This window comes from Artemia franciscana, chromosome 12 (genome assembly GCF_032884065.1).
Source record: "Artemia franciscana chromosome 12, ASM3288406v1, whole genome shotgun sequence".
Lineage (NCBI taxonomy): Eukaryota > Metazoa > Arthropoda > Branchiopoda > Anostraca > Artemiidae > Artemia > Artemia franciscana.
In genome coordinates this window covers 9933609-9953219 of record NC_088874.1, presented here as the reverse complement: position 1 = coordinate 9953219, position 19611 = coordinate 9933609, and the positions used below count along the sequence as shown (strand labels likewise).

Here is a 19611-nt window from a genome sequence, read left to right as displayed (position 1 = left end):
GTAGCCTATGCCTGACACTCTAAGCAGGCAATCCTATTAAGCTTAGGTCACTTGTTTTCCTGTGAGTCCAAGAAAATTTAGTTCCCTCCCTTTTGCATACAAGTTTAAGTCCCCTTGACTTGCAGACAAACAGGGATAATAACCTTTGCTGAAATTAGAAGAGGGTTAAGCTCTATTTCCAGGCCACCAACATCCAACATGGGTTGTGCAGATCACTGGTTTGAGTGTTCTGTCTACATAGGTTTAGGGCTTATCAGTACCCTTGTTTGACCATGCTATTCTGGTAAATTACAATTTAGAGAAACCTGTGTCAAACATGCTTGGAACTTGCAAGATGAAAATACTTTAAAGTTTGCCTGGGCTACACAAACTGAACTAAAAAAGAATTTTGGGTAAAATTCTAGTTAATTGACTTCTTGCTATCTCAGAAATGGTTTAGGTTAGGAAAATGAAACTTTCAGGGAGGAATCTACAGACTAAAGTATGTCCCAGGAAGGTATTTTGAAGCAACTACCTCCACTCCTTCTCCCTCTAGAGGGCACTGACTTTTAAAAATATGTGTCTTATAAAAGTGAAATCTTGCAAAATATATCTTATGCTTAATTGAAATACAACAAAATTGTTTTCAGCTTCATAACTTTGCTCAATTCCATTTTATAAGGTTTTAAAGATATGGAAATACATTTCCTAAATTTTGAAAAAAAACCATTGAGATGGCTCAAAATTCTACTCAAATAACGGGAATTGCATTTTCAGAACTAAAGGGAGAGAAAAAGCAACTAGTAAGTGAAATTTAAGGTCAAATGTTGTTTTGTCAAAATTTCAATAGGTATAGACCTGTCTTCTAGGCAAATTTCGGGCCCTCTAGAGGGAGAAGGAGTGGAGGTGGGTGCTTTAAAATACCTTCCCGGTCGAGGATGCTTTTCCCCTCCCAATTTTGGGCTTGAACCCATGTCATACCAGCAAGGCTGAATCTATCCATGTAGTTTAAAAGGTTTCCCAAGACGTACACAGCCATCGTTATGACTCTTTTGTCCACAAACTTCATTTTGCTGGTCAAGTCTTACAGACAAAACCCCCAAATATTCTCCAAGAGAATATCAAGTTATATTCTTCTTCTTCACTATGGTTTACTCACCACCGAAACGGTGCGTTCCCATCTCCGTTTAACCAACATCCAATCAACTAATGAGCCCTTCGTTTGTAAACCAAACGGTTTTATTTTGTGCTTATAAACCGTTCTTTGAGATGCCATCCAATCGTTCAAATGTTGTTCTAAGGATGACAAACTAAGTTCCGTATTCCGTTTCATTGCTTAGTTTTACTTTTAGCCGCAAAGTTTTAGAGTCACACAACATCCAAATTAAAACTGTTTTTACCATTCTCTATCTGAAGAATAAACTTTTCAGTGATATATTTTGAAACATATTTGCTGCTTTACTTACTATTTTTAAAGTATTTTCTTGCCATTAAAAAATTCAAAATCTGATTACTTCAGACCATTTTTAAGGAATAGTTGGCATAATTTTGATTTCAGCAGCATATGCTCGTCATCTCTCCTACTCCCCCCAGTAAAAAAAAAGAATAACGGTCTCGGTCCTGATATGATAGAGGTGAAAGAGCATTAAAATGTTTCATACTTCACTTTGATCTTGATTTTTTTTTATATTTTGCTTAATAGCTTATTTGAAGGAAACTAACTTTTTTGGTGACAATCAAATACCAATTTTATAAGCTTTATAAGTCCACTTCTTTCTTTCTAATAGAAAATGGCTTGAATCGCCTCTGATCTTGGTTGTATTTGCCATTTTCGAACATTAGACAAAATTAGTATATTAAAATCTGTATGTCTACGCTATGTAAGTAATGCAAATTTTAGGGAAAGGTGCATTCTCCCACATTTGCCCCAGGTGCCCGAAAGGCTAGTTGAATAATGAAACAATTTTTGATATTGGTTCAACTCAAATTCCTTGCGGTTTAAGCTGGGGTCTCAATCGCTATGGAAATAGGCTGTAATATGCCCTCACATACCTTAGTTCATCGTTACCCCATTCTGACGCCCAGGAGCCGTCTTTAAACAAGAGTATGAAAGAAGAAAATTGCAAAAGAAAGAGATAATTCTTCATACTAAAATATAAAATTTTCTTCGCCACCAGCAGCAACTGCCAAACATAAATATGAGGCTCTCGATGTGACGTCGCCTGCTGTAGCTTCAAGCTGGAGTTTATTCAAGAGTCATTTTTTTCCTCTAGCAACATTAATCAATGTAGAAGTATTGTTATCGAAATTATATCTGGCCGAGTAGCACTTATAACATTTTTTTTCAATATAGAATAACGTTTATAGAACGGCGAAATAAACACAATAAAATAGTAAAAGCCAGTATATCTTGGTTAAACTAAGAACACCAGATGGCGAAAACGAACGCAGCTAATGCTATCGAGCAACATAATTTTATGCCAGCAAGTCAGAATATCTAAAGTACAGACAAAAGGTGCAAGCTTATACCTTATATGTATATATACATATGTACGTATATACATATGTATTTATATTTACATTTTTTTTGTGCTTTAACGTTTCAGAAACTATTTCTCGATTTAGACTGGTTTCTGATGATCATCTGAATCTGTTCTGAACTTACGATAAAAAAATTAATCAAGGAAAAATCCATAACTGTAGCAACGTGTTATGGGTATTTATTTGGTGAGAAAAAAACTAGGTCTTGACCCTACTCACTTATTTAATCACCTAAGACAAATAGTACAGCCAAAAACAATTAATCTAAAAGAAGGGTCCATAGACATGCAACATCGTCATAACTAACTGTAAGCCATCATAAACTCAAAAGTAAAAACACCCCAAATCTAATGAGTTATTCCTAAGTGAACACCTTTCATAGGGACTCTTCGGAGGAACACACATTTGCCCACATGGGTTTTGGCATTTTAATTTCCTGACCAAGAAACAACGGCACGCGTATCACGAACCTTCGTGATATCCCTGTGATAGGGGATGCATGTGAAATCCAGGGATATTAATAAATCATCAAAAATACAAAAGAGATGAGATTAGATTTATCTGTGTTAGAAACCTACTAATAAATGAGCTCAAAAAACGTTTTTAAAACAGTCCTACGTCCCAAAAATCCCGTAGGGGGATAGAAGATAAACTGCTTTACTGAACTCTGTGAAGCTTGATAATTTAACAGCTTCCAAACTGGCACCGATACCAGATATTCAAAACAACAACAATAAAATAATAAGAGAAATTGCATAAAATTTGTTTAGTATTACTTGGCTACTCTTTACATTTTTGCTTAAAAGTTCATTATATTGAAAACTAAATTTTCTGAATTGCTAGCTATTTAATTCATTAAATTCTAAATTATTCTGAATCAAATTTTTGAATGACCCCCCATTTTTATCATTTGACATGATTTTGGGCTGATTGATTAAAATGAATTATAAACCACATTCAAAATTCTGCATATTTTCCAACTGAATTACAGAGATTACTTGAAGTAGCCAAGGAGTCTATTATTATTATTACTATAATTATTATTATGGATTTTGATTGTGGTTGCCTCTTCTATCCTCTGATGAGTCAACAACTAGGTCCTTATCTGTAAACCCTGTACGTAGAAAAAATATTATTCCAGGACAAGCAATAAACTTATTTTAGACTTTCCCACCATTCATGGTCATAAATGAGCCATCGAAAAGTCAAAGATTGTAATGTAAATATTTTAATTTAAAATTTGAAAAAAAGTTGGAAAGTTTTTCAAGCCTGAAACTAATTTCACCCAAAAGGTCACTTGGGACATATACATGTGAAGACAATCATAAATATTTCTTCTTCTGTTGTCGTATTTCAAACATATTACTGACGAGTGAAAACTGAATTATTATTAATACTGCTAAAGTCTTCTTTACGTGCAAACTCCAGTTTCATTGAATAAAACAAATTATTATTTACCTGACTCAAATACATTTTTTGATCAAATGCTAAATTTCAGGCAGCTATTAGTAAGTTTTGACTGAACTATTAGTCAAGTATGAAAAAGTCACTAGATTATCATAGGGATTGAAAAGTAAATGTTGACGATCAAATCCTTTCTCACAGGCCTTTTTAAGGAAAAGTACCCGGCATATTAGGAAAACTTAGGGGAAATTAAATCCCTCCATAAGACTGGTGAAAAAAGTGACTGAGATAATTAAAGAGGCATTCATCTGATTTTTTCAAGGAATGAAATTACTTAGTACGATGATACTTTTTATACTTAGAAACACTGTAGATAAATTTTTAAGAAAAGAACAGTGCGGTATTAAGAAATGTAGAGGATGCATCGACCAAAAATTTCACTCTTAGATTAATAGTTGAGAAGCACCTAAGTCATCAAATGCCTTTTGTCCTCAGTTTAATTGATCATCGGCAAGTGTTTAATTCAGCTGACGGAAAAAATTAGGCGAAGGTCCTATCCTTGTATGATATACCAGAAGAATATTTTAAATTGATTAGTACTATGCACCAGAATAATATGGCCATGGTTAAAATAGGAAAGGAGGTTAGTAATTTATTTCAGACTAAACCGGGAGTTAAGTAGAATTACATTCTATTTCCATCTGTGTGGGTTATTTTGATGGACTTTGTCCTAAGGAGCAGTGCAAAGACAATGATAGAAAATTCTAGAACAATTCAACAGGGTAGTAAAACTCTTGTAGACATAGATTATTCTGATGAATTAAGCATCTTAAATGAAAATGTTATCAAAACGAATAAACTCTAAGAGGTCATGGGATTTCAGCGTACAAGAACTGGTTTGAAAACTAATATCAAGAAGACTAAGTCACGAAGACTAGGGATAAATGAAGGTGAAGAGATGATGTTGGACAATGAGGACACCGATCAAGTGGACAGCTTGACTTACCTAGTTTGTATTATTAGTAAAGACGGTAAGTGAAGATTTTAAAAGTGGAACAGTCAGGGCCTAGGGTGTTTTTTTCGCAATTGAAAAAAGTTTGGAAGAATAGGAAGATATGTCTGCGAACCAGGATTAGAACTTTGGAAGCTACAGTGACCAAGACTAGTTCTGAAGTATGGGTGTTCTTAAAAACGGAGGAGAATTTTCTAGATGTTTTCCACAAAAATAGTCTACAGATTTTTTTGGGTACCCGACTGACTAACTGTATTTCAAACAGTAAGCTGTACGAAAAGCGTGGTGCCAGCCCACTTTCTTGGGCAATAATGAAAGAAAGAATAAAATGGCCAGGGCATATTCTGTAGATGAAGAATGATTGATTGCTAAATATTGTCCTTGTCAACAAACCGTCTAGGATAAAAACAAAAAGTAGGTCTTCCTAAATGGGATGGGAGGATGTCGCAACGCAATATTTAAGGGAAACAGGGAATTCTTAATCGGGAGGCTACGAATAGATTGGGATGGAGGAGCAGCGTGCGTAACTTTTTTGGCCTCAGGAGTTCTGGTGCTGCAATTAGCTAGTAGTAGTAGCAATGCCTGTTACCAGAAAGCCCACTAATAGTATCTACCTCATAGCAATTAAAATAATATTAAAAGCTTGTTTATGTGGAAGTTCAAATTTTTAGCATTATCAGTGTATGGATTTTGTAATGTTATATACTTTTGAATTTTAGCAGACTCTACGCTAAATTATATTTATTTAAAGTCAAAATGTACTTACCTGCGGCTAGCTGATACAATATCTCATGGAAAAATAGTCTTCACAAATAATCAGTATGTCACGCATCAGGTTTCAAAGACATTAACAGTAGTAAAGTCTTTTGGTGTTTAACTAGTTAAAAAAAGCAGAATAAAAGGGAAGAATTAGGGAGATGGAAAACATTTACTCTTTTAACAGGCATTTTAGTTGAAAATTTTGACTCTAAATGTAGACAAATACAGGTACCGAAAATCTTGTCGGGCGGTAAGAACTACAATCCCTTGGAACGGTAAAAGCCAAGTAATTGAACGAGCCTTCACATACCATCTCATTCAGAACCGTCTGTAGGATTGATTGATTTATTATATACAGCATTTAGATTCACTCATGCGCACAAACAAAAGTCTAATGTTTGAAAATACTAGGAAAAACAAATCATTATTCTTGGAAATTTTTTGCCTTCAAGCGCTTTCCCACATGCTGCTCAGGTTCTTAGACAGTGCAAATCATCCCCAGGGTATTTTTTATATTCAGCAAAATTTTTTTCCTCACAAGCAGTAATTTGCCAAATCCATAGGCATTGAAGCAATGCTAATATTGAGAATAATTCTACAAGACATGCAAAGCACAATGATGTGGCCCCCAAAATTCTTCATCTATGTAACAATTCAGATAGAGATAATTTTTTATCTGAAATGTCATAAGTAAAATTTTTGTTGATGTTTCAAGAATGTTTAACGCAATTTAGATCCAATTCTATAGGCTTTGAATTTTTAATGGCTTCTCATTTAAGGAGAATTGTAAACTGTTTTGTGAGTAAGGACACCCTAGAAATCTGCATTTTAAACATAAGATACTCACTTAGAGGTCCCATACTTCATTGAATCTTTTAATATTCGAAATGTTGTGACTGCGGTATGTAGAAAACAGGTTTTTTTTTTGTTGATGATTGAACACGCAAAATTTTTATACAAATCCGTGGAGAAGACTACATGCTCTAATCAAGTAGTTTTTGGTAACTAAAACTGTAAGGAGCAACGCGGCACAATAGTAACTGAAACTGTAAAAAACAAAGTATTGATAACAATAGATACATCGAAAGAATAAAGCCTTGATGCTTTTTCAAAATGTAAGAAATCCATCAGGTTTAATGTCTCCCATCAAAATCTACAAGCCAGAGAGGATTTGCCCAATTTTTGAAAAAGAGGGTAAACACTCCCGAAATATAAAGTAATCTTAATAAAAATCACGCCGTCAGATTCAGTATATCAGAAAACCGTATTGTAGAGGTTTTAAGCTCCTATAGAAACAATGGAGAATTTTGCGTTTTTGCAAGAAGAATGATCACAGATGCCTGTTTATTTGTTTGTTTTTCCCAGGGGTGGCCGTATCGAAACAGTGTCCCTACAGGTTCGGGAGAGGGCTTATTTGATCGGAAATCAAAAGTTCTAGTGCCCTTTTCAAGTGACAACAAATATTGCAGAGCACCTAGCCCCCCTTCAACGCCCTTCTTCCCCCCATTGAACTGATAAAAATTTTGAGACAGTCATATAGTTCAGCATATTCGAAAGATCTAGTAACTATATCGTTGAGGATGACATGACTACCTCCCCCCACCACCGATAGTACCCGTGGAAGGACTGCCAGCTATAAACTTTGCCCATTGCTTATGCATAGTATTGTTTATTGAAAAATATACAGATATTTTTAGGAGGGATTTTTCTGGTGGAGGGATTACGTGAGAAGATCTTTGTATTGAGAAAATGTCGGGAGGGGGGAGGAAGGTAATTTTTCAAGGGGGGGAGTGAACTTCCCAGCATTGTTTAAAATGATCAGAAATTAAAACAAAGTTTTTCAACCGAAAGTAAGGAGCAATATTAAAACTTGAAATGAACAGAAATTATTACATAAATGAGGGGGTTGTCCTCTCCTCAACACCACACTCTTTACGAAATTTTATTTTTATTTTTGAAAAAGCTTATTATTCTAATAATCATTCTTAAATAATTGGAACAAAAAGTCAAACTTTAGCGTAAAGATCGAGGTACTGGGGACAGCAGGGCTACTCCCTCATTTACGTATTAATTTCTGTCCGTTTGAAGTTTTAATGCTGCTCCATACTTTCAGTTGAAAAAACTTGCGTTAATATGTTTAATGTCTAAATAGAAGCAAAGTATGAGGATATTGCAAGCATACATGACACTTGGTATGAGCCTCATGAACTTGCCATCATTTTGTGAAATGCTTAGAGGATAAGAATTAGTTTCGTCAACCTTGTATTCAACTCTTCATTCAGAGAGTTTATTCTTCACAGAACCATAGCTTTTACAGATTTTGTATGCTACTGGAAGGTGATAGACAGTCTCAGCATTAATTTTATTTACTAATTCGCTGATGGGTGCTAAAAAAACGTGTTGCTTCATTCCATCGTAATTTTGATCTGAACGGCAATTTTGCAAATAGTTATTGCCACATGCCTTCTAATCACAGATTTTTTTGTACATCATTTTCCGTTTGCGATTCGTTTTGGTGCTTGTTGTCGAATGTCTTCTAACCAAAGATTTCAGTGTACTTCATTTTCGGTTTTTAACTCTTTTTTTGACAGCGTCCTTGTTTTTCTCATAGTGCTCTTTCCTTAACACACTCAACACATTAATTCAAACATCATTACAAAGATGACTGTTTGTTTCTATTTTTTTTTTTTTTTTTTTTTAGTTGATTGACGCTCTATAAGCATAATTCAGAACGATCGACTGAAAAGTTCATTTGCAATTTCTCCTAGGTCATACTAATTTATTGCAATTTGATTTTAATGGAAATTTTGCATGAGACCATGAATAAGGCCTCTCTCGATCTAAAGGTCCAAAGCTTCGTTACGATCACTCATTTGACGTCATTCATACGAAAATATTTGTCCAAAATTAAGACTCTAAACTAGTTTTTCCGGAGTCTTGACCAATCTGGATTGTTTTTTTTTTCAGGCAAAAAAATGTTAATGAGCTAATTGTCAGTAAAAGATTATCGAGCAGTTCTAAGAAAAATGCATACACAATTATAGCTCGCTTAAAGAGAATAGATAGATATACAATATATAAACATAAACCACCAGAAAACCGGCGGCTTCGCCACCAGGCCCCGGCATTCGGCATGTGGCAGGCTTCTGTATATGGATTCTCATTGTTGCTTGTCTTCTAACCGTAGACAATTTAAGCTTTTTTCTTGATGCCATGACGCCACCGTAAGTTCAATACAGCCTTCCTGCGAAAAATACAAATTCTTCATTCAAGTACTTAGATCGTTTTTGTGGCCAGTCATCACTGTTCCTTGTTTTCCAGCCGAAGATTTCATTGTCTATTTTTGATCATCTTTACCTCAGAAAGTTTTTCCACACCTTTTGCCTTAGTAATTTAGATTCATACATCATCTCATTAATTTTTTAAGACGACATAGATAATAAATGCGTCTTTTCCAATTTTCAACAACAGATTCCTGTTCAAAATTTCGTTCACAATCCAATGTGATTCTCGTTGTCGATTGTTCCATGCCTTTTTCTTTAGCTTTCGCGATTCTCACTTTCACTAGTTTTCTAACCTTATTTATCTGTGCTTTATTTTCATCAATAAACCTCTTAAACATTTTAGATTACCTTAAGTTAGAATTAATGCTTTTGTATTGCTTGTATGCTTTTTGTGTACGCATTGATGATCTTATCCATATCAAAACACCAAACCCATTTATCATAACTATCATTTTCAATTTTGGCACGTTTTGTTTGATTGATGGTCCAGATTGTAGATTTTTTAATTGTTCAGGTGGTGGGACAAAGCCAGTTTTTTATTCTTCCAGCGAATTATCATTTATAACACTTGTAAATTTTATTTTTTGGGTCTCGTCTCATTTGATGGTCGAGGTTGCTGATTTTCACACAATGTGAATCTAATGACAATGTCCTTTGCTTTAGCTATCCTTATTGGTCTAATGCTACATGATGGTCCATATTGTGGATTTGTTAATTGTTAATGTGGTGGGATAAAAACTTATTTCTCTTCCAGCGAATTATTACTTGTAAAACTTGTAGATACTCTTTTTTTGGGTCTACTTCTAGATAAATTTTTCATACTGATATGTCTTCTCATATTGCAGTCTTTTCACAGATATTTGATCATTGATGCAAGTCCCATCTATAACAACGATTGTCTAATAAGCTTAATACCCTTTGTTTTTTTAAGCTTTTTGAATAGTTTTAATCCCTTGTTAAAATATATACACGTATTTCTGCAACTACCAGTTTTTTTGCTCTTTAAGCAATTTAATGTCTGTTCATACAGCTTTCTAGTCCGTTTTCTACTAACCTTATTTAACCTTTTTGAATTGCTATAAACCCTTGTTAAAATATATACAAATGTTCGTGCAATTACCAGTTTTTCGCTCTTTACGCAATTTAATGTCTTTCCAATACTAAAATATTTTTGAAGATTTTTGATTATCGAATCAAATTCGATTTCTAACAACGATTTCTGCTAAGCTTCAAACTTTAGGTTTTCTTTTTTAAGGTTTTTGAGTTGTTGTAATCCCTTGTCAAAATATATACAAATATTTTTTTTGCTCTTTAAGCAATTTGATGTAAACTTTTCCATGCAAGAAAATCTTAAAATTTTCCACATAAGTATGACAACGTCATTTCGACACTGATGTATATAAAAACGACATCACTCACATAAATTTTTTTTCATAAATTAAGGCTCTTAACGAATTTTCTCAAACTTCTGACCTATCTAGATCGTTTTTTAGGCCAGAATATCCCAAGATGCCAATTTTTCTCGAAAAATATGGATACATATATATATTCGTAAAATTAGAGGGTCAATATCCGTATAAGATTGATTTATTTTATTTTCAACTCTACATTTGTAAACATTCCGAAAGGCACAAAATCATAGATGGAGTCAGCAAAGTTACTTTAATGTCTTGAGAAGCAAAAGCGCTGGGAACATACAAGGAAACTCCACCAAAACGAAATCACTCTGAGGCAACTTTATCTAAAACACTATAGCAATCTCAGAAATAGGCCAAATGTCTTGAGTAAAAATGTTATAATGTCCTAAGAAGCAAAAATGTTGGGAACATACAAGAAAACCCCACCAACATGAAATCATTCTGAAGAAACTATCAAAAACACTATAGCTATCTCAGAAATAGGTCAAATTATGTCCATTACAGTTGTTTTTTGATGTTTTCCAGCAATTACAAAGTTCCAGGAAAAAGAGCAAGAGCGCAATTAATTTATAGTAACCTAAAACCGACCAAGCAGGAGCGGGTATGGACCTTATAAGTACTCTTTTTTCATAGACAAATCCAGTCTGTGGACACACAATACAGACTCGTATTGTATAAAACAGAAATAGAGCCAACGATTATACTTTCTACTCGGAAGTAGGCTTAATATAGGAACATATCAAAGCTGCACAAAGCCGAAATTTTCGCAGGGGTATCATAGTATTTTTCTGACAAGGGGGGAGGCTTGAGTACTGCCAAAGGTCCATCTTCAGTCTAGATGCACAAATCTTCATTGATAAGGAATTCGTTCGACTTACCACTGGGCAAGAGATAAGGATATTAAACGCCCCCCTTGTCGACAGACATCTACATGTCTGTATATAAAAAACATAATATATAAAAATATCCCATTCATAAGACTGGTACACCTTGTACACAAATGATTATCCCTCTCTCCCCGTAACATAACATACTTATATTAAACATATTACCTTCTGTCTACTCAATTTGTACCATAACTATTCAAGCTAGAATCGTGGAGACTTATGCAGGATCATTTTAAAACCATGATAATGACACAGAAAAATAATGAAATGGGACGCTGTGATAACAACCGTGCAAACACCAATGACCCAATTGGTGACCATAACTAGCAAAGCATGAGGAAACAGGCGACATGACTGCCCGTCCATGGATTATTCTTTATGGTTGATTGTGTATGGCTATGCTGTTTGACCTATGTGGTTGTATGGATGAGTAAGGTTAAGGCCTCATTCAAGTGCTGGTCTATATTAACCACTAATTTAGGAAAACAGTTTTTCCCTTTCTCCTTCTATCTCCTTTTTTTTTCCTTTTTTTTTGTGTTTGTGCTGTTACATTGATGATTTCTCTTTTCATTATATATATATATATATATATATATATATATATATATATATATATATATATATGACCTAAGAAGAAAAAAGAAAAAAAAGGAGATAGAAGGAGAAAGGGAAAAACTGTTTTCCTAAATTAGTGGTTAATATAGACCAGCACTTGAATGAGGCCTTAACCTTACTCATCCATACAACCACTTAGGTCAATAGTATATATATATATATATATATATATATATATATATATATATATATATATATATATATATATATATATATATATATATATATATATTTATATATACTGGCTATAGTGCACATTACAATATTCTTGATGTATATAGTGCTATCTATTTTTTCTTTTTCTTAAATATTTATATATGTTGTGATTCATTGCAGTTTGATAAAGCTTATTTAGTGAACTCTCTTTCTTTTTTTTTCAATTTTTATGAAGCAAATACTTTACATCTTAAGTGTTTAAATGTTATGAAATCCGTTTAATAATCCCCCTCCTACAGGCCACGGAGCCTTTGTAAGAATTTGTATATTGTTGTGTAATCATTGTACTGTTATATGGAACATAAATGTATCTATCTATCTAATATGTACTACCAGAAAAGCGGACTCTTTAGCTAGAATTATTTTTCAAGGAATTCTTTAAAAAATTTTTTAAGATAATTGTCTCACATTAGTTTTAAAGCTTTGCCAAAAATGTCTGTTTATGACTTTAATACTTTCGCACTTTACTGTTGACAAAGAAAGTTATTTATACTGATCAAACAGTTCGTGGTAACGAACTGTAGTAAGGCTCAATAGAACTCAATAGAAACCGAACTCTAAAAAACCCGGCTCAATAGAAACCGAAACTCTAAAAAAATGGAATTTTGATACCAATAGTTACATCAAAAGAATCGCATTTTTATTCTGATTTTAAATCTATAAGTTTGATCAAGTTTAGTCTTACCCATCAAAACTTACGAGCATGAGAAAATTCGCCTTAGTTTAGAAAATAGGGGGAAACACCCCCTAAATGTCATAGATTCTTAACTCTGAAACGTTTTTTATTGTTTTAAAAAGTAGAGTTTTGAGAAAGAGTCAAACTTTAGCGTAAAGAGCGAGGCGTTGCAGAAGGGACAACATCTCTCATATACAGAATAATTTCTGTTCGTTTTAAGTTTTAATGTCACTCCTTACTTGCAGTTAAAAAAAAACTGTTTTTTTTATTTAATAAAAACAAAAGAGACGGGTTTGCCGGGTCTTTAGCATTAAAGAAGTTTGCTTTGAGGACTTTCTTTCACCTTCCTCCACTTAATACTGTAGCTAGCTACAATCGCTACTGTCAATTGAACAGGCCATTTCATAAGCTTTTTTTCAAGAAGTTGCCTTCTCTACTCGCTACAGAGAGGAGCCTGCTGTTGTTTTCCTCTAGTACCTTTGGCCTCCGCATGAATTAACTATAACATCATACCAAATGGACGTTTTAAAAATTAACTTTTCCAAATTATTTAGTCTACAACCATTCTCAGAATTTTAAGATTTTTCTGCTAAATTTTCACATTTCTAGCTTGATTAACTTTGGTGGCTTTCAGCGTATACAAAACAAACAAAAACAAACATATTATTTATATTGGTATGTATTTATATTGATTTTGACTTTGAAATATAAATATACATGTATACACATAAAATCAGGTGCATATTCATCTGTGTTGCATTATTTGCAAGACGATATTCAACTTAACAGGTGCTACTGTCGGCTAAATTTTCACGTTTCTAGCTTGATTAGCTTAGCTCACTTTCAGCATATAAGAATCATGCCCAAATGATTTTATATATATAAAGGTCAAGATTTGCATTGGCATAGATATACCACTTATACATATAAAATCTACCATGTATTTTTGATTACAGCATTAGTAAAACATTGAAATAGAGATATACCATCTATACATATAAAATCAAGTACGTATTTGTTATGTTACAGCATAAGCAAAACGAAATCCGTCGTTACAGGTGCTACTATACAAGGTTGCCATGTTTGGGAGCTAAGAGTTATAATGTATTAAGGGAGTCAAAGTCAAATGACTACTTATACTTTAAGACCTCACTGACTATAAGTCACAAGAGGCTCAGCCATTTGGTAAATTTTTTACAAGTTTTTTCTTAAAGTATTTTGACTAGCAATCAGGTTTTTGAAATTCGACGTGGAGATTTTCCAAAATTTCCTTCTAAGTCATCAATGATATTTTTTTTTCTCAGAAACAACACAAATTAAATTCAGAAGGGCCGTCGATTTCTCATAGCCTGTACTCTGAATTTTTTTTCAAATTGAGAATTTATCGAAATGAAGAATATTCTTTTTTCATTTGGGAGGTATATTTTCCTTATTATTATTATTTCCCATATGCAGATATTTTCTACAATATTCTCAATTTTTGAGATTTTAGATTATGCGATCTACGATTTTTGTATATTTTATCTTGCTTGTTTCTATCAAAATTTTAATGTCATTAAATAAATCTAATAAAGTATCGTACATATAATTAAGTTTATGAATTTTTTCATGATTTTAATTTTTTTATATTGTATACGGCCAGTTGGCTGATTTCATTTTCCTTTATGCTTTCCAATTTTGAAGGTCAATTAAATGTCTGAATTTAGAATTGGATTATTTCATTTTCAACGACAAAAATTTTGGGAACATCGAAACATGATTTAGATCTATTTAAGCTTCAAAAATTGAAAGTTCTACATTTAAAATCTGTTTAATATCTATTTCCAATAAGTGCATATATACAAGGTAAATTACAACTTTGTCATTGAAATGTACAAGACTTACAACAGAAAAGACCAACAAGACTTGCCACAGAAAAAAAGGATTTTCGAAAATCTTGTTTATCAAATTAGTAGACTTTAAAAGTTTATTTTTTTTTATCCTGTAAAATTTTACAAAGATGCTGAAAACGGCAAAGGTGGTACAGAATTAAACAGCTAGAAGATTGTCAGGCTAAGTATTTACAACATTAAAAATTACGGTATTAACACTAATATAACACTATAACACTATATTGTCATTAACATTAGGGTGCTGAGTTGGAAGGCTGCAGACAATGGTTCATCTAAGGACTAAACAAGTTGAAACTAGTGAATAATGAACAAACCTGGTTCGTATTTATTTGTGGCTTTTATTCTCTATTAACTATGTTTTGCACAACCATTCGGTTTTTTATGCACTACAAACTATTTATCTAGATAATAACTTTTTTTTGTTTTTTTTTTGAAAAATACACTCAATGTGGCAACACCAAAAAAAACATTTTTACTTATGAGTTACACTGAACTAAATAATATGAAAAAGGTTTGAAGAAATACTGTTAAGAAAACCACTATAATATAGTAATACTTTTTACTTGAAGAAACGGGTATACTGAATTCTCAACAACTTTTAAAATGTATACACTATAGATTAGTCTGAGATTCATTTTGTCACTTAGGTAAACTAGAGATGAAAATTTCCTTTTTCATTGGTTGTTGACTAAGATCCAAAAAGGACTTCATGATAGTATCCAGTTCATCCAGTGCTAAATTAGTGTGCATTATAAGTTGATTATCCTTTTCAGTAGCAAGAAGTCGGCGAAGTTCGCGATGAATTTCTCCAATACTGTCTTTCAGAACCTACAAAACAGATTATAAGCAAATATACAGACTTCATGAGGCATATATCCCAGTGGCCAAGCCAGTATCAAGTATATTGTTACACAAAAGTAAAAATGAGTAACAAGCTAGAGAGAAAGCAATTGAATAGAGAATAAAACTTAATAAAGGACCTTAAAGCGGATATGATCAAACCTATTGTGTTTGTACAGACTTCATGAGGCAAGTATTTCAGTGGCCCAGTAAAAATGAGTAACAAGCAATATTTGAGGACGGAATTAAAAACATTCGAATACGAAATTAAATTCGGTATATATCTTACATCTTTGATAATATTAATATATCTTAATTTCAGATTTGTGTAATCATCCCCTATTCCAGTTTGATCTTCACACCAACCTATTGGTCAACACTAGTACTAGTCTTTGCAGAAAGTCCTGCAAATTTCGCAAAAATTCCTGCAGCAGCATTTGTTGCAAGCCATGACTACAGAATAAATCACTCCTTCACTCATTCTACCTTACTGTGTTCTTCAAAACTACAAATTTCCGAAGTATCCAAGACCAACCAAAATTCCTGTTTCTTTTTAGGTCTGACACATTTCATTTATGGTAATTTCCTTTCATTTTACGCTTGAACTCGTATATTAGTTAATTTCCTTGGTTTTAGATTTTAATCTCTTTACTTCTCTTTATTGAAAAATAAAATTTTTATTGATTTTTCTTACTTTTAATTGGCATAGTTTTACTATAAGAGCACTAGCAGCTTAGTAAAGCAAAATAGTAACATTTCTTGGTAGTAATTTCTCACCATTTCTTATGCACGATGAGGTGCTGCTAATATCTCTACAAAAAATATACGACAAAATTTGCGTATCAAAAATTGCAGCAAAATTTCTGTCCCGTCTATTAAAATCTTCACAGGTTCGGTTACTTTTCTTCCCCCACCAAGTTTTGACTAAAATCAATGTGGAAGTTCACCAATTGGTTAGCACCAAGATAAAATCGGATTATCACCAAGTACTTTAATAAGTAGCTTCCGGAGCAAGGCTTCGACATTTTTTACTTCTTAGCTCACATACAAACGATAATTTAACTTCTGAACATTTCTTACTGGCACCCAGACTTTATCGCACTGTATTAAATCAGTGACAAGTCCCTATACTCATCCTACAGTCACTATAGTAATGAGTAGTCACAAGTCACAAGTAGGATAGTCACAAGATCAAAACACTCACTGACAAAGATTGAAACCAACACAGAATTGAATATAAGCCCCATTGACCAGAACCGTTCCTAGGGTTGGCAGTGTTCAGGGAAAAATTAATTACAGAGTCCTCTTCCACACTCAAATACAAGCAAAAAAAACAACTAAATCAAAGTTAAAAATTTGATCAAAGTGGGCAACCCCCCAGCCACCCCTCCCAGCTACGGCTCTCAGGTCGGCTACTCGGCCCCCCCCTTTGAACGGCTCTGCTATTGAATATGATATATTACTAACACCGAGATTTGGCCAGTGCTAGTTTGAGCCAATCAGACTCATCACGGAGATTTCCTGATTGGCTGAAAAATTCTATGAAAATTTCCGATGGCTCACAATAGCGTTAGCTCAAACTCGGTATTAGTAAAATATCGTTGTAAATACTCCTACAGTCTTTAAACTTAGGGTACCTGGGGATCAGTCAAGGACTCTTTGGAGCAATAGCTGTGCTTTGGCAGAAAAACGAGTGTCGTTTTCCGTCAAATTCTGTCAATTTTACAGGAAGTTAATGTATCATTGGCTAGGTCAATTATGGCGTCAAACTATGGCTATTTCAACTATGGGTATGTCGGCTGTGTCAACTATGAATGTGCCATTCAAGGCTCGACGAGTCTGCTTTAATACTATAATCAGGCCACTGAAAAACGAATGTGTTTAAGAAATAAATGGATTTCTAATCAGTTCAATGTATTTAATTCTTTTATTTCCGATTTCTTAGATAGAATGAACCGATTTGATACGGACACTTTTTGCACTATAGCTGCCTCTAGTCTTTGTCGTATGTTTTGCGTCAGGAAAAAAAAACGTCGTTTCATCAACCCAGGGTTAAAACAATGTTTTGCAATTCCTTACTCAGTATGTAGACTCCTTTTGATAGGAATTAACAACAAAGTGGATCTTTGGGTACTTAAACAATAGTTTAAACTAAGTTTTCATCCTTTCTTTTTTGTTCTGAAAGCCGCAAGAGTTAGAAGTAGACTTGTTAAAATTTTGTCGCCATTTTTACGTTTCTTCTGTTTCTGCATTGATTCTATTTTCCTTTGAATTCAGTTCTTTACCAGGTTTATACTGATTGCTCAGGAATGCCCTTATTTTGAGGCTCGTGAGAATTGATTCCGACTTCCATATTTTTCAATCTTTTTATTATTTCCTCTATTTATTTTTTATATTTATTCTTATGTAGTTATTTATAAACAAATACTTTGTTTTCAATTGCACAGAATTATCACTCTTGAACCTTACCTTACCTTTAATTTCGTACAGTTTACTAAAAACGCAGAAAATTTATTTCCATTTATTTTGTCACTAAGGCCATGGTTTTTCCAATTAATGAATCATGCTTTTACTTATAGACTTTAAATTAAATAATTTATCTGTTGGTATATATTGAACAAGAGCGTTGAGTTACTCACCTCCAAAGCACTACTACCCTGACCCTGTAATAGGTACGTAATGCAGAGAACCGCAGCGGATTTGACAGAAGATTCATCAAGGGAGCGTAAAACACCGAGCAAGCAGGTCGTTATCTAAAAAAAATAAAGATATTAAAAGTTGATGAAAAAAAGAGAAAATGTCCCGCTCAACTATTAGTCTCAGATTGCAAAAAAAAAAACTTTTCAAAAGTTGTGTCAACTTCGGAACGGACCATATCACACAGATAACAGAGGCTCCCAGAGGCGACAAAGTTTGACAAAAAAAATTGACAACGTTAGACAAAGTTGAGACAAAAAAAAATTCCTAATGCAAGTCACTTCACTAAGTTTAACGGTTCAAACAGCATTAGATACATCAGATATTATTAGACCCCCTCCCCATCCCTAAAAAAACAACGAAAAAAAAGAAGATAGGAGATGAATGCAACAGGTTTAAAGTACAAAGGACAGTGAAATGAAATCTGACTTTATGAACTATATACATCTGGGAAAAATCGTAAAAATAAGAATTCCATTTTTAATGAAAAAAAAACCTTCACATGCAGTTATACAGTTTTTGGTACTAGCAAGCTCCAAATTTAACAGAAAGAAACATCGGTGAGATATTGACACGAAGTAAGCTAAAACATATGACACCAAACAACTTAAGAGGATGCAGCTTTCCTTCCAAGGTACAAAAATTGGAGGAAACAAAAATATTACATAATCTAATACCACTCTTAACAGAGCATAATGTTCTACATCTTCATAGAAATACCTATCAACGAAGGAGAGGTAAAAGTTATCTATCTACGGTTGATAACAAACCCCCAAAGGAAAATAATGCCCCCATCCATCATATGACTTTGTTGTTACCCCTCACCCATGACTTTCCGAAAGCGACGGCTATGAGCCCGATTGTTCCCACTTAGGAATTTCTTCTTTTTCATCAAGTGATTTTCGTAATCAATTGATTGATGATGTGCATCTAGTCTCTACAGCTAAGATTCTATCGTTATAAAACAGCTGAGACTTTTATTAGGGAACTTTTACGATCTTCTGTAAGGAATTGCCACTATTAAGAGTTTTTACTAATATGATTTCTAAACTTAATTTCCATCATGTTTAGTTTACTTTATTAAGGCTTTTCTCCCTTCGATAATTTTCCATCTACTAGGAGGTTTTTCATCGTATATCATATTTTAAGCCTCTCTTTCTCTCTCTCTTACTGATCCAATAACTGACTTAGTCACTACTCACAGACTCGCTCACTCTGTGTCTTAAAATATTCACCGAGTTTTTATATATCTTAGACAAAGCTACAACCAAATAGATTTATAGATACCATGTCATGCTACTCCAAACCAGTTCTTGTGACTCTAAACTTTGTGCTTTCGAAAAAAAAAAACAAAGTTAAAATAATACACTATGCTGTAACCATCGTTTATT

General features: G+C 33.4%; 1 protein-coding gene and 1 long non-coding RNA gene across 2 annotated transcripts in view; both read right to left on the bottom strand.

Moving 5' to 3' along the window:
• LOC136033659 (alpha-aminoadipic semialdehyde dehydrogenase-like) overlaps nucleotides 1–19611 on the bottom strand; it is a 372653-nt gene that overhangs the window by 210758 nt on the left and 142284 nt on the right. The window lies entirely within an intron of this gene.
• Nucleotides 12087–18316, bottom strand: LOC136033653 (uncharacterized). The gene is made up of 2 exons (XR_010618987.1): nucleotides 18163–18316; nucleotides 12087–15511 (listed from the first exon to the last, which is right to left on the bottom strand). It is a non-coding gene; the product is annotated as an uncharacterized LOC136033653 (long non-coding RNA).